This window comes from Protopterus annectens, chromosome 2.part0, assembly GCF_019279795.1.
Source record: "Protopterus annectens isolate FY-2018-M chromosome 2.part0, PAN1.0, whole genome shotgun sequence".
NCBI lineage: Eukaryota > Metazoa > Chordata > Ceratodontiformes > Protopteridae > Protopterus > Protopterus annectens.
In genome coordinates this window covers 1,802,295,599-1,802,308,877 of record NC_056728.1, presented here as the reverse complement: position 1 = coordinate 1,802,308,877, position 13,279 = coordinate 1,802,295,599, and the positions used below count along the sequence as shown (strand labels likewise).

At 36.6% G+C, this 13,279-nt stretch overlaps 1 protein-coding gene across 14 annotated transcripts in view; it reads left to right on the top strand.

Annotated features, from left to right (window-relative positions):
* The window catches only part of CPLANE2 (ciliogenesis and planar polarity effector 2), a 199,548-nt gene that overhangs the window by 65,171 nt on the left and 121,098 nt on the right, over window positions 1-13,279 (top strand). The gene's annotated exons all lie outside the window — the stretch shown is intronic.

The window sequence follows — 13,279 nt, the reverse complement described above, 5'->3', positions numbered from 1 at the left end:
TTCCCCTGTTACTGGCGGACTCTGTTGGGGCGGTTTAGGTTGCCCACCATGGGTTCCCTTAGATCCATGTGCAAAACTGGGGATCCCTTTCCTGTGCAGTGATGCCCTGCTTGCTAGGTATAGGTCTCTCTTTTTCCCCCAACTCATCTGCAGTGTTACATTCTCTGTTTGCCAACCAGATTCTTATGTCCTCATGCAAAGTGCTAAGGGCTTGTTCCCTCACCAAAAGCTCTGCCAGCCCTTCAAACGTGGTGACCTGATACCCACTCACCCAGCTATGAAAATAAATGCTCATCAATGTATTCACACAGACTTTCATCTGCCTTGCATCTGTGCTCACAGACTTTTTCCTATAAGCTTCAGGTGTTAACTTAAAACATTCTACTAAACAAATTTAATGATATTATAATTTAAGCAATCAGTATCAGACTATTTAAAAAAACAGTTTACCATGGAGTAAGAGTGGCTGGAACCGTACCCAGAGCCCTTGGTCACTATTGTACTGTTTACGTACCCTTTCAAACATGTGAATAAATCTATTAAAATTATCACCCTTTGTAAATTGTAAAAGAAATTTATTGACCTTTATTGCTTCTGGGGTTCATTTATTCCCTTTCCTATTACCTCCATGACCCTGGAGAAGAGTCAACATCTCCTTTTCATGTTGCTTCTGCTTCTCATTTTCTTCAGCTTCTAGATGTTTCAGTCTCTCTGCTGCTTCAAATTCCATTTGTTTCTCCTGCTGCAGTCTCTCTGCTGATTCTAGTTCCAAATGTTTGGCCTCCAGTTCAAGTCCCTCTAACTCCAGATGGATTTTTAGGTCCTCTGTGGAAAAATTGAGCTGCTCATTTTCTGAGAGTTGTACATCCCCAAGGCCAGTCTTGTTGTCCTCCTGGTTGCTGGTCTGTGATGCAGCTGTGGCTAAGGCTGCAATCATTTCTGCTTTAGTCAGGTTGGCATGCACCAGTCCTTTGGCTTGGCACATCTCAGCCAACTGGCTCCTTGTCAGCTTGCCTTAATCCTCTGCTGACATGCTTGCCTGCTCTCCCTAACTAAGCTAACCACAAAAAAAAAAAACTGTTGTGATATGAAACTCTGAATGTCCACCGTGTGGCTGCTTGAGAGTACAAACACCTTCTTTAGTGATCGCTGTTTACATGCTACAGGAGTTCAATACCCACACCACTGAATCCCAGTATGTGATGTGGATGTCCCACCACTGCCAGCTGATATGTGATGTGGATGTCCCGCCACTGCCAACCCATATGTGATGCCCCACCACTGGACCAGTAATCAAGGAGCCTCAATCCTCACCACTAGCAACAATGGGGGATGTACACTGGGAGGTTAACAAGTGCACACACAGTATTTCCAGATGCAGCTCTCTGCATCAAGTGCAGTTTCCTTTAAGAGCACACAGAGACCACAGTCACTCCAGGGCTGGTTCCTCTAACTTTCTGCAGATCCCCAATAAAACTCCCTACTGAAACAGCTGAAGGGTTGAGATATCAGCTGAGTGACCAAGCCAAGACCTCCAGCACCCGTATGCAACTAGTGCTTCATGTCCCTGCCCAAATAGCTAATACACACACTATTTGAGGTTTGATTTACACACACAAACACCTGGGAAAGGCTGGCACAGGTTGCCCAGACAATAAGGTAGTTTCCACTGCTACTGCTTAACTCCTTATCAGCTACTTTAAGGCCTTTAACAAAGGGTGTCTAATCTTACTGGCTGTTAGGAGTGGCCCACACAGTGTCACCAAATAAATATGCAAGTACTTAGAAAACTTAAATATCTCTACACAGATCAGCAACAATGAAACATTTAAATATGTTTAATAATAAATAATAAAAGAACAATACAGTACTAAATATATATTCACAGTGACATCAGAGTTCAAAACCACAGGAAATATTTAAAACTACATTGCAGGACAGTCTCAAATAAATAAAAGAAAATATCTAAACTAAGCTTTGCTATATTCCTGACTGAATCTAAGAGAATTACTATAATCTAGGAACTTACTAATTGAGCGAGGCAGATGTGGAGAATGGATCTTCTAGTTGTTGTCAGGTCCAAGACAGAATGCAGAATGCTCTGTCTCACTAAGAGACTTCTCAAATTAATATCTCAAATATTACTGCTGGGATAACTTGCAGAATGACATCATTTCTTGTCATCTGACTACTAGTTCACAGGCCAAACAACCGTTAATGAAGCCAGGAATATTTAGCATCTACCTGTAAAAGTATACAGACAAGGGCTTCTCCTCAGATATTTGGCAGATTCTGAAAGTCATAAAACAGTTGCATTCTTTCATGCTTTCAGGACTAGTAATTCATTCACCCTAAAGACAATACAGAAAGTTTCCTAGTACAGACATCGTGTCTCTTGCTGCACTGAAAACTGAAAGTTACCATCTTTTATGGCCTAGCCATAAAGTAATTTAATTTCAGTTGTTTTTCTAAAATTTACTAGACTGAGGTTAACCTTCCTGTATCCCAGTTTCCACTGTTAATATATATATATTTAAACAGTTGCAATAGTGCATATACATTTCTGTTCTCTTCCAGCAGAGCACACTGTGGATACATTTCAAAGAGCAGTCTGTAAATACCCTTTTCAACACACAGGTCTGTACAAGCAGTTTGATATACACATGACATACGGTTCTAATACATTTGTAACCCATGCATCTTGTGTAAATCATTTCGATATCCCCCAGTGACATATAATTATTTATAGAATTCCATCTAGCTTGCCTGGCCATATCTCCTTTCATCACAGCATGCATCTAAAATCTCAGTCTCTCCTTGTTTCTTGAGCTACCCCCACTGTTTCAACATCGTCCCTTTCCAGTTTGAATGATAGTTTTCTGCTTGTGCTATGTATAGGAGATTTAACTGTGTAGCTCTGAAATACCCCTTCAAATTGGGTAATCCCAATCCGCCGTGTTCTACTGGAAGAATCAGCTTATCCCACTTGACTCCTGCCGTCTTCTCCTCTCAGATAAAGTCCTTCAGCTCTTTATTAATTGCTATCCACAACTTCTCCTCTGGTTGATAAAAATACGCCTTGATCTGTGTATAGGAATAAAGGGACTAAAAACATTTTGACTGCTTGTATCTTAATATCCATATCCACGTAACAAAGCTTCCATTTTCTCCGTTTTTTTATTATCTTTTGTTTAGACTCCTCCCACATATCCTTAGCTGCCACACCAGAATCATTTTAATCCATCCTCCTAGATACTTCATTTTATTATGTCCCCGTAAATATGGATATTGCTGAACCAGTCAGTGTATGCTGCATAATTTACTGCTATTGCCTTTGTTTTAACTTCATTAATTTTGTATCCAAAAAAGAGTTGAAACTGTCTCAAAATGTTCTACAACACTGTAATGTCTATTTCTGGTCTTGTCAGCTATAAAATAATATAGTCTGCAAATAGAGCCAGCTTTTATTGACTACCATACCAATTATATGCTTGAATTTCTGAGTTCCTGATTTTCTTTGCCAGTGGTTCTAAATGTAATGCAGATAACAAAGGGGAAAGAGGACATCCCTGCCTGGTTCCTCTTCTTATGCAGAAATTATCAGAGAAGATCCCATCCACTTTAATTTTTGCCTCTGATCCCTCATATATCCTCCTAATCAACCTTATAATTTTTCAGGAAATGCAAATTCTTCCAGTGCTCTCCTCATGAAATCCCAGCGTACTCTGTCAAATACTTTCTCTGCATCAAGACCCACCAACAATGGTATTTTCTTACATTCTGCTTCCCCCTGGATCATCAGTGTTCTGTTAATGTTGTCAAATGTTCCTCCTTTCCACAAAATCACATTGATCCACATCTGTCAATTTTGGCATTACTTTCTTTTGTCATTCTTTTAGTCATTATACACATAAATGCTTTATAATCATGGCTTAGTATTGAAATGGGCTTATATGAAGCTGGGTCTGATGGATCTTTACCCTCTGTAGGTGTTACAGCTACCATTCCTTTCTTCCAGGATGTTGGTACTTCTCCTCTTAAAATACTGTTAAGACCTTCCAGATCTTTATCAGTTTTCCCTTCTAGCTTCCAAACTTCCACAAGAATACCATCTATTCTTGGAGACTTTCCTGTAAATTGGTTGTACATCACAATTTTTATCTCCTCTCCTCCTATACTAACAGTTAGTAATTGAACCTCGTCTACCTCTAACCTTGGCATACTTAATTCTTCCATAAACATTTCCATTTGTGTCTTTTTTCCTGCATTCCATATTTCTCTGATTTAATTGAATTTCCGAAATATTTCTAATACCTCTACAGGATCTGTTGTACCTTTCTTGTTCATAGGCTCCCTAAGCTTGAAGATGGCTCTTTCTACTTTCTTTTGCCTGAGTTGTCGTACTAAAAGTGTTTGTCCTCTATTGTTAACAAAAAAACAGTTGCTTAACAGCAGTCTTTCTAAATTCTTGCATATTATCAAGGTAATTCCTTATTTTTTGCTTAGCATTCTACAGTTGATCATCTTCCTGTTCTTTGGGATTCCCCCTATTCTACAATACTTTAACATTTGCTAGCCCCTCTAAATAACTCTTGTTACTTCTTAACCATACCTCCCTTTTTTTTATTTCCACCCTATTTTTAAACTTTACTTTAATTTTGTCGTACTCCCTAGCTATATTTTCAGAAGAAATTTCTATCCTGTAATAGCTCCTGAATAACCTCCTGTACCCATTCCTTAAATTCTTGTCTTTTCAACAGATAGGTGGAAAGTGCCAGTGTCTCATTTTTATTTCATTACCTTGTGTTTTTATTTTGGTTATTATTGGTGCATGATGTGAAGTAGTTGTTGGGTGCGTATCAAGTAAATTAAATGCACATGTTCCTGTGAAATGTAGATTCTGTCTAGCCTAGCCCAGTTTTTTTATCTTGGGGAATAATAAGTAAATTCACTCCAAACTTCTGTTACTGAATTCACATCTTCCATGCCAAATATTTTCATAAATTTCTTCAAAAACCTACCTTCTTTTGTTATACCCCCCCCCAGACACATCTTTACTGTTGCAAATCACACTCCAGTCCCCCCCTATAAGTAATATTCCTTGCTGAAATTATTTCTCCCAGAATTTTCCTAAGCTCCATTATAGCAGTTGTAGGTACAATATTAATACATGCCATTCCTCTTCCCTTGCCAGTAGCCCATTAGCAGTACAAATCTCCCAATTATTATCCTTTTATCCTGTGCCTCTTTTCCTTTGTCCCAAGTTTTCCACCAAATAATCATCCTGCAAACCTTTCTTTATCAAATTCACATGTTCAGTTTTTCTGTGCGTCTCTCCTTCTATTTGCACTCTACATTTTAATATAGTTCACTACTCTTTCTTTTTTGAAATGTATCTGTCAGACCATTGACATTTAAAGACATTACAGAAAGCATCATTGCATTAAAAAAGTTATTCCCACCTTTTATGTATAACATTTTTTTTTGCTAAATGTCAAGTTCCAGATTTTTTGTTACATGCATACACTGTTTGACAGGTTGATCTTTTATACAGTTGTTTCTTGTCCTGTCCATTTGAGCGTATGTCACATCTTACAAACATTTTTGTTTTATTGAAAGCCCTCAAGCAAAAAACAAATACACCCCCAATACCTCCCTAAACCTATTAACTTAATACTAACACACAAAACTATGTACATCTTCAAATGCTGAAGTTTTACCCTCCTAATAGGAACAAAAGTCCCTAACTAACGGTCACACTCACCGACTTACTTGAGTTAATCTAAAAGAAAGGTTAAACATGCTAGATGCATGATGCAGCCTGTGCTTCTACTAAGTGCTAATTGGTTTTGTCTTGTATGTATAGCTCTCCCAGCTAGGAAAACCCCTGAGTGCTTTCAGCAAAGTTCTCTGTTTTTTTTTCTTCAGCCAGTCACTCTTCATCAGCCTGTAGCCATTTTCTCTTTATCAGATTGTCTCCATGGAGACACAAGAACCAGGCAGTCAGTTTCTCTTTTTATCAGATTGTTTCCATGGAAACATGAAGGCCAGCTGTGGAATTGCTGCTGAGCATACATGTATTTTGTAGAAAAAAGCCTCATAATGTTCATTTTTCTTTTTCATTTACTTGCTTGCTCTTAAAACTTGTTACTAAATCAAGCTAAGGTCCTAAATCCAGTCATTTCCCCATGCAAGAATGAGAAAACAGACCTTAAGTTTTCTTTTGTCATGCTCTTTTAACCAGACTTTTTTCATTGCATTGCCTACATTTCTTAAAACTAAACAAGAAGAAAGAGAGAAGGGAGAAAGAAAAAAAAAACAGTACCTGTTTACAGTCCCCAGTACGTTAGAAAAAAATGGCAACATTTTACTTTATAGCGTGCAAAGAAAACCATACACCAGAAAAATAGTGGTAGTAAGAAAAAAAATTCATTACTTGCAGTTAACTTTCTCCTTCCTGTTCCCCCCCCAAAGCATTTTTTGAACATTAATGACATGAAATGAGGCATATCATTTAGAGTCCCCCGCAAGTCCCAACAAATTCTGAAAATGTCCAGTATTTACAGATTTTCTTTTTTTGTCATATTTCACACATATAATTATTGCATTGTAATCCCACATTAGGTTACTGGTTTTATTACTGTTCATCTCCAAAAAAGGAATAAAGCCACAAGCAGGAAGAAAAGTCACAAACCACAGGATGCAGGCAATAAGAGCCAAGGAATCCACACCAGAAGAGGATTTCCAGCCAAAAAATGAAGTAGCAAGTACACCAGGAACTCCAAAAATCACTTCTAGTTTAATGCAACAGAAACAAGTGTAGATATAAGCGCTTTCACCCCAAATAATAACAGGAACTTCATCATCTCCCAATTCCTGTCTTTGCTTCATTTCCAATGTACTCTCAATTCTTCTAGTCAACTCTTGCGCTCCCTTCTTCATTCCAACATTTTCCGATGAAACAATGGAAAAAGTTTCACAGGTATAGTCTCTCTGTGGTCTTTTTTACCAGAAGAAACAGAAGCAGAATCTCGCATGCATAAATATTTGAAGCCGAAAAACACAACCTCAGCTGGCTCCCAAAGGTCTTCTCCGCAAAATCAATATGTTAGTATTAGATCCACATTAAAAGGACGGAGCTTGAAATAATTTCATCTTATTCTATATTAGATTTTTGTGGCTTCATATATTCCATAATTATTTATTTATTTATATGTTTATTTCTCTATGAATATATTGATTCATTTTAGGTTATACTAGATTATTAGTTTTAAAAATTTTTAGAAATGTTTTTAGAAAGATTTATTATATTTATATCATATATATATATATATATATATTTTTAATTTATATCTTATATCATACTGTATTATATGAATTAATTTTATGTCCCTTAATTTTATATCCCTTATGAGCTTATGAGGTATGTTTTCCTTCATATGAGATTATATATATATATATATATATATATATATATATATATATATATATACACAAAAAATGCAGGTTTCGTGTGCCTTTAACACATTTTTGTGGTTATATATATACATATAGATGCATGCTAGACATATATGCTTGATTTAAATGATCCAGTTTCAATGTAGCCTTAATGACAATAAATATATTATTTTAAAGAAAGGCCTTGGATACATATGGATATACATTAGTATATAGTTCAAGTATGTATGTAATTAAAAGACATATATATATATATATATATATATATATATATATATATATATTTTATACATTTTTGATATGCATCTACACATACATATTTATATATTTGTCTACTTTATTCAGATTATATTATATCTTAATTTGTAAGCATTTGATATAATATTGATTTTTTATATATTTTCTATATATAAAAATTCTTTATATCTGTACTAGCAATATATGCTTTAAATTAATTTATATACATATGGTTTGCTCTGTGATTTTACCCATATGTTTTATGTTAGGTTGTATTCACTGTTATCAGGGAAACAGCAAATTTATTTTATTATAGCTTATGTTAGTAAGTGTTTGCTATTAATCTATGTGATCTTTGCAGCTAGATATTTCAAGCTGCATTCACAGATTGGTACTAATTAATTAACTGGAAGATTGATGCCCTTTTTTCAATTGGTTAATTGATGCCTTTATGATATGATTGTTTTATTAACTAGAGTTATTTGGCTGTATATAAGGATGATGGTTTTACTGAATTATTAGATCTGAAGAAGCGTATAGTGTGTACGCGAAAGCGCTTATCCCTGTGTTTGTTCTGAATAAAGACGTTTTTTCTTGCATCATCGTGGTGGTCGATACTCTGGTTTGTTTCAATACATAAATATTTGTTGAACACAATCCTAAAGTCTTGTTTGGAATGTCAAGAAAAACGCAGTGTAGGGTGCAATAAACAGTATATCTTAATTTGCATAAGAAATTTCTACCTAAAAGATTTAATGAGGCAGTGTTTCCTGCAAAGAAAACGTCTTGTTTTTTTAGCGGACCAGTTTAAGTAGGGATAGGTTTTTGTCTCTGGCTAGTCTAAAGGAATTCTGGATACTCCCACTCAATGGACTGTTTAGGTGGAAAGTTGGAGATTTTTATCATTTGCTGAAGTAATCATAGATGTAATTGCTCTTGTGTGAACGAGAAAAGGGAGAGATGAATTTTGCACTGTAATATTGACAAATGGACCTTCTTAGTCAACTGGTACTAAAGGAAATGATATGGTCCCTGTTCATGGCTGTTCTAATGAGTTTGCTGTCATGCTGGGTGGCTGCCAAATGGCACTGCAGACAGGAGGATATCTTTCTGCTTGCTGTGGCATTCTGACATTCAATGAATTTGTATGTTGCAGAGACATTGAGAATTCAATTTGCCATTGTCCTGGCTGACCATAGTTGAAACAATTAAACACTGCTGACCTTGTGGTGATTGTGGTGACATAGGAAGGTAATAATTTTGTTGATATTGTCCTGGGGCTTGTGGTTGGAATAATCTAAATCTACCTCTTCCTTCCCCATCCCAGTAAGTAGGTATCAAACTGTTGGGGCTGAATATCTGCTAACTTTTTTCTTTTTTTTTTGCTGCTTTTGTTCTCTTAGTAAATTGTCTTCTGTATATTGTGTTTGATTGGTCAAGTTTAGGCATTCAAGAAATTGTTAGTTTAAACAAACCTTTTTGATTTGCTCTTGTACTGGTGGTAATAAGCCTTCTGTGAAAACAGCTGACAAACCTGGTGGCTGCCAGTCCTTCTTTAGGTTCTGGATGTCCAGAAAAGACTGAATGTATCTGTCATCAGTTGTAAATGTACATAATTAGGTTCATTTTCTTTCTGTACAATGGCTTTTATTCTTGCCCAGTTAGACGTTGGGAGCATGCTGTAGTAATAGCTTTTAATAAGTTATTCCTAGCAGCAAGAAATATACCATCTGTGAACTTTGGAATATTAGCATCTATATTTGATTTTTCCCATATTTTCCTAAAAATGTTAGGAGATGTTGAGGCTTTCAAAACTGCTGTCATGTCTTCAATAATTGGATTTTGTAACTGTACATGTCCTTCCAATATTTTGCATATTTATCAGTGTGTGTGTATGTGTTCAAACTGGGGGTGGGGGGATCTGAAATAGTTTGAAACTTCACTGCAGTCCACAGGTGTACGGTTCAGCTTCAGTATCCCGAGCGGCTGCAGGATTAGGTACCTCTCTCAAGGTGTGCATGTGTGTATTTGGTGCATCGGTATCAGTGGAGGGATCAGCCTGTTTTTTCCTCTGCATTTGTTTAAAAGATTGAGTTTACCAATATTCTTCTCCATCAATTACTATTGGGAACTGTGTAATCAGTTGTTTTACTTTCTTTAAGGGATTAGTTTTTGGTGGAGCGCTTATATTAACAAATCATTTTAATTTTCCTACATGCCTTGTGCTAGCTCCATGTTTGTGTTTGTAATATAATCGTTTCCTTAATTAGCTATTTGCATTAACATTTGCTCTGACAGTATTGTGGCTGATGGTGTTTACTGTCTATAGTATTACAAACTGACTGATGGGGATGGTTAGATGTACTGAAAGTAACTTGTACTACGTCTGTGGAAGTAGGTGTTTCAGTGAGATGTGCCTCCACCTGCCTCCTCGGAAAGGGAGCTGTTTCATAAGAAGCAGCTTGATATAAGGTGGAAGGGATGCAGAAAGAATCAAGTGACAGTTGTCTAAGGATTCTGGCTGTGTAACTGCTATCTTTTCCAGTTTTAAAGGATATATACCCTAGGAATGTGATTTTTTTTTTTTTTTTTTGTCTGTACATTTTTGTTATGAATTTACTGTCCTATAAGCAGTATGTAGCTGTGACTTCAGCCTAGCTGAATTGTATTTTAGATTCCTAGCTGCAGATTTATTTTCCTTAGTTTTGGCGTCTTTTTTCCAATTAACAAGATACTAGTACCTTATTACCTTTTTGTTTTAATTTATTTTTAAGATTTTCTGGAATTTTCTTATCAAAAGCCCCTTTTTCTGGCAGTTGTAACCAGCTACCATTTTTGTTGATCTCAGGCCATTTCATTGAGTAATTACAGCTGTCTTTGCCATATTTATAAGCCTGGCCAGAGTCCTGTTTTCCTGCTCTTTTAAAATACCTACACTGGCTCCCGTTATAAACCCACACTCGTACCAAAGGGATAGATATGCGACTGTAATTATAAATCCACTCTAATGCTAGTAAGGAATCCTCTCTATTCCTCTCTTCCTCCTTTCTTTTTATTTTGAATAAAATGCACTCTCAACTGAGTAAATGTCAGGAAAATCTTGCTAGGACAGATGAACTTTGTTTGGAGTTAATCAGTCTCTCTCTAATTGATGGCAGGTGTGTACCCAAGAAGAATGAATGTTGTAATTAAATCAAAAGGTGCTTCAACAAAGTATTAGTTTAAGGGTGTGCACACTTATGCAGCCAGCCTATTATACATTTTTTATTGTTTATATTTTTTCCCCTAACAGAGTTGTGTTTTTCAATTGAATTGTACAGGTTATAGGTCACATTAAAGGTGCGAAACGCTTTGAAATGATTTATTGTGGTCTCATTTTTTATATCACAAAAACCTGGCATTTTAACAGAGCTGTGTACACTTTTTATATCCAGTGTACATGAGAAGGATACCCTGTCCTGGGTTATCTCTCATTGGGTTTCTTGATTAGAACCTGACCCGTACAGTCAAAGAAACTAGCATTGTCATTTGAACTGATTAGTTTCTTACAGTTTCCCAGATTCATACAGTTTACCCATTTGCGTACAATTGTATCTAATATAGAGTGTGTTAGTAAAGCTTACCTATAGAGACTAAAAACTCTACTGAAAGTGAAAGAAATAAATGATGTACTGACACAACAGAAACTTGCCTGATAAAAAAACTTGTCACAATGGGCCCAATGGCAACTTCTGATGCAGCAGCATACAAACGTCTCGAAGATTCTGAGATTCCACAGCACCAAACTGTTAAGGTACAGAATAACTTTTACACTACACAGTTCAGCAGAGAATAATCTCATTTATTGCAGAGAGTGCACTTACGTGGGAGACTAGGAAATAAAGGTCCTGTCTCTCCCTGTTAAGGCTTTTTACAAACCACAGTTCAGCACAGAATAATAATCTCATTTATTGCAGATGGCATGTGTATATGGGAGACGAGGAAATCAAGGTCCTGTCTCCCCGAGCTATGTAAAGCAAGAATATTATGTACTATTTTTGATTGTAACAAAATATACCCACTGACCAATTAGAAATGAACACTACAGGATTAATTTTGCTAAGATTTTGTGAAAGTCTGTCTGTGCCTTTCCATATTAGGTACAAGTTCTGAATTCCTAAAAAAAAGAACTTTTTACACTTACCATTTTGGCAGGAAATTGTTGTTGTTGTGTCTTTTGGCTTTTCCCAGTTAGGGGTCACCACAGCAGAACTCTGGTCCGCTAATGTTTGGTAGTTGATTTTTACGTGCTGAATTACCAGCCCTGACGCACAACCTTCAATGAAGGTACACCCATTCACGTATGTTTCAACGCAGAAGACGCTCTAGCTGAGAATCGAACCGGACAGCGTCTTACTGTGAGGCGACAACGCATCAAAAGCAGACTAAAACAATTGGAATCCATATTGAAATGAAAAGGTGTTTAAAATACAGTTATATTTTTCTTTCACTTTAACTTCTCCCTTCACACCAGTCAAGTTCTTCAAGAGCCTGGTAATAAAAGTGAAACATGATCAGCTGACAGCTGCTTCTGGCTCTTAATTCACATTGTTGTTGTCGCAAAGTGATGTGGTAGACTGAAGTGCGGGGTGCCTTTCTTCTTTGTACTGTATGTAAACAGCTAATCTTTCGAAAAAGTTGCATGCCTCTATGCCTAGTTCAGTGAATTCTTACTTCTGTGTTCTGCCATCCTTCTCTTTTCAGATTCACTGCAGCCAGGCAAACGCGTAGAATATATGCAATTGTCAATACCTGCATGTGTAATGCCAACAGCCTAGCTCATATTGAACACTGGTAAAGGATGAAAGTGTGCAAGTAAAAAAAAAAAAAACATGGAAAGTCATATCGTAGGCAACATATTTGGATGTTCGGTCACTCCTGCTCTAGTCAAGGAGTTAGTCCCAGGCCATTCTGTTGTAGTGCTTTCCTATGCAGTAGTAAAGCGGGTGGTATTCTGAAAAAGATAGAGGTCTTTAGAGAATCCTAAACATTTAATTGAGTTTGAAATGCAAGAGAAATTCTCAAGTTTTGCGAAATAAAATATGAAAACATGTACCTTGTTTAACAAGTGTAAAGATTTACTCTAAAAGATAACTGGAGAGAGAGAGAGAGAGGTGAGGACGAGTAGTTGCGGTGGAAAAAGGGAGATAAGGACAGGGTTAGTTGCTAGCAACAGTAACAGAGGATAGCCTTTGGTTATTAAATAGTGTGGTGAGCAGCCGTGAATACTGAATTATATAGTCAGAAGTCTCAAAACCTTCCTTTCCCTGCTGTATAGTGCTTACTGATATAGTTGTGCTTTAAGTTATACTGAAGTCCTTTTTTGCAAAATAGTATGAAAGAATACATAGTGTGGGCAGGAAGATTGCCCTGATTTTTCAGTATTAAGAGCCCTTTGAGGCCTAGCCATAATCTCTGACTCTAAACCCATGCATTGTGTGCATTGATGTTAGTGCAGTCTATGTGCATACACGTTTCTTTGCAGATGAGCTTCCTTTACTTCTACCTTACTTTTTGTAGCTAAACTAGAGACCCCATCAGTCTG